Below are 3,266 nucleotides of genomic sequence, written 5' to 3' on the forward strand. Positions count from 1 at the left end.
TTTGTTGCCAGCAAGGTGCTTTTTTGTAGCCGGTTTGCATTTTGTTTTTGTAACGTTTTGGCTGTTGAAGCCGTTATGCCTGTAGATACTGATTGCATAGCGCTTTTAAGGAGGCAAAGAGTGCTGTTGGGGGAAAAGTCCTCTTCTCTCCCTCCCTCCACCCCCTGCTAAAAATGACAGATTTTTTTTTTTTTTTTCCTAAGGGGGAACACTGATTTGAAAATTGCCATTGTCTTTGAAATGTGCTTCTTTAAAGTAGAACTGTTTTAAGAAAAAACTCATGTGCTGGCTATAGTTCTCTGGGTTAACTTCTTATTTTCACTTCGAAAATTTCTTTTCAGCTGGAAAAATGTTTTAAATTATAGTCATTTTTAAAAAAATTGCTCCTAGCAAGCAAAAATACTGTGGAAAACCTGTAATTTAGACAAGTACCTACATTTTATTTGCTCTGTGCTGCTGAAATTTAGAATCCTTTCCCATTTACAGTTTACTTTTCACAGAACATTATTAACTTTTTGGCTTCGTACATGATCTTCTGTCAGATGCTTTTGATTTGTAATTTAGCAAAGTATAATAAACAGTGCAAAAGTCATGAATTTTCCTCCGCATCCTGAGCTCTGTGGTAGGGAAAATGTGATAAAATGTGTACCTTAAGTCTTGTTTGATGATCTCTCAAAGCAAGTTTGCCTTCTGGAAATAATTTCTGGGGTTGAAGAGCATGGTATTAACAGATTTAATGTGGCTATTCAATGGATTGGTAGAGTACTATGTGAGGTTTAACAAAATGAGAGAGACAAATTGAACATCAACAAAACCTACATCTGTGAAGAATTATAAATTTAATTAGAAAAAAGGCAAACTTAAAAGACCTCATTAACTAATCAGAATTTGATGTTACTGATTTAAGATTCTTAAATGGATGAATTTTAAGTAGCTTTGCTATCATCATCCTTTTTTTCTCGCCGTGTGCTATATAGTGCCCTGATCTGCAATCCATATTAAAGAGAAAGATGTGAACATTATTTGCAACAATCAAATTATACACAGTAATATTTTTGAGGTATTAAGGAGAATGTGTATGTCATTTTTCATATAAGGCATTTTTAGTTTAAGCGGAGCGCAGAGTGTGAAGGGTGAGTGACAGCTCCTTTTTTCTCTTTTTGATTTTTTTTTTTTTTTTAAATGTGCTCTTTTGGCTGGCCGGGTAAGGCCATTGCATTTTTTTTTTCACTTTTTGTTTGATATGTGAGTTATGTTGCAGAACTTCAATTATCCAGAAATCTGTTGGCAAAATGGGAGAATGTATGAGAGCAAGCACACGCCACCCAGAAATGTTTTTATTCTATGAACCCGTCGTCATAAGTGTGGTTCCTTGCTATGTTGTAATTTTGTACTACACATAAAAAACTGAAAGCATGTGAAGTGTAGCATTTTGTAAACTGTAACTAATTTCACTCACATCTGTGTCTAATTGTTGTCTGCATTCGCATTCTTGAGAGTAGATTTATTTTTCCTGGACCACTCTGTGGATTCAGCTGACCAGCCTAAGTGAGGATTAGTTGTTTTAAAGTTATTTTGATTAAAGAGTCATTTTTAAATATGGTAACGTGCAACACATGGTTTAAATAATCCTTGAGACACAAAGGAATATATCTAAAGGTTGTCTAATGAAAATGAAGATTGTGGATATGAACTTTCACAAATCATAGAGTGTTAGAGGACATATAAGGTATATATTTAATTCACTATGAATGAGCTGGATTTTTTTTTTTCCCCGCTCCCATGAATCCTTAAATGAAATCTCTCTCACTATACACACACGTGCACATATACATATATATTCTTAAGTGTACGGAAGTTATTAGTTTTTTAATTTGGGTAAATAAAATAGTGAGGATTAATTGTATTTTAGAGTTTAGTGAAGTATGAATAATACTGTAGGGCACTTTGGAAAATATCAGTTAATTAAAGTATCTATTTGAAAAAGAAAGTTTTTTCTATTATAAAAGATATGTGTTAAAGGATCCTGTGCAAGAGGGAGTGAAGATAGCTCTGTAAGCAAACTTAGTTCTCACCTATAATTTTTTCCAGGTGTTTAGATGTAACAGCAGAAACATATCCTAAGGCGCTCTGCTGCAGTTTCTGGGGTAAAGAACTGAAAAAAAAAAAATAAAACAAAATGCACAGTTTTGAATGTATCTGCTCGTCTAGTTTGATTTGGCATGGGATGATGTATTGAAAAGCACGTTATGCAGTACTTTTAAGTACCCAGTTGTAAAAAGATTGATGTTTTTCAGCGTGCATCATTGCATGCTTCTTGACATCATTTGTAATGTTCTGCATTGCCTGGCTGCCCCTAGCAGTTGTTTACTCTTGCTAGTAGTAATTCTGTCTGTGATTAAAAATAACAAAAAAACCCCTACAGACACATAAGTAGGATTTGCTTGGATGATTTTTATGGCACTTAAAATGCCTCATCTCTCTTGTCTTTGCTCTGTGATCATTTAAGAGATGTCGGTTCAGGTTGAATGGAAACGCACATGAAGGATTCTCAATGCAGACATTAAAAGGATACGTACCTTGCCCGGAGAAGCTTTTGTGTGCTTTTAAGCTAACAGTGTCTAGCAGCCTATGTTCACCTGAATTTTATCACCTGCTGACAATTGTTACTGGCTACAGAGAAGAGTCTGTTAGCAAAGCAACAGTGTTTTTCTGATAGGATATTAAAATCTATTACTCACCTGAGTTATTAAAGGAGTTGTTTTATTAAACTGGAATATTATTGCTGGGCTTCCCTGTGGAACCAGATTCTTCTTCTTGATGAGTGACCTCAGAGGTAAATGCCACAGCTTCATCCTATTTATTTAGCCAGAAGTGTTCTTTTAAGTCATTTTATCAGAAATCTCATTAGTGACCGGAATTTTTACGAGTAAGACCTTGTGCAATAACGTGTGGGGTTTTTATTTTAATTCGCCCTGGTTGGAGATGGGCTCATTTTGGAGAAGGTTGTGTAATACTGTTGGTCATATATTGAAGATCTTTACCATAGGTAGACCTGCCCCCTGTTGCCCGCCCCTCCTAAGTCATTTTATCAGAAATCTCATTAGTGACCGGAATTTTTACGAGTAAGACCTTTTGTGCAATAGTGTGGGGTTTTTATTTTAATTCGCCCTGGTTGGAGATGGGCTCATTTTGGAGATGGTTGTGTATGGTCATATATTGAAGATCTTTACCATAGGTAGACCTGCCCCCTGTTGCCTGTTGCC

At 35.5% G+C, this 3,266-nt stretch overlaps 1 protein-coding gene across 10 annotated transcripts in view; it reads left to right on the forward strand.

The window, feature by feature from the left end:
• EYA1 (EYA transcriptional coactivator and phosphatase 1) overlaps positions 1-3,266 on the forward strand; it is a 157,991-nt gene that overhangs the window by 66,696 nt on the left and 88,029 nt on the right. The window lies entirely within an intron of this gene.

Source organism: Aptenodytes forsteri, unplaced genomic scaffold, assembly GCF_000699145.1.
Source record: "Aptenodytes forsteri isolate BGI_AS27 unplaced genomic scaffold, ASM69914v1 Scaffold62, whole genome shotgun sequence".
NCBI lineage: Eukaryota > Metazoa > Chordata > Aves > Sphenisciformes > Spheniscidae > Aptenodytes > Aptenodytes forsteri.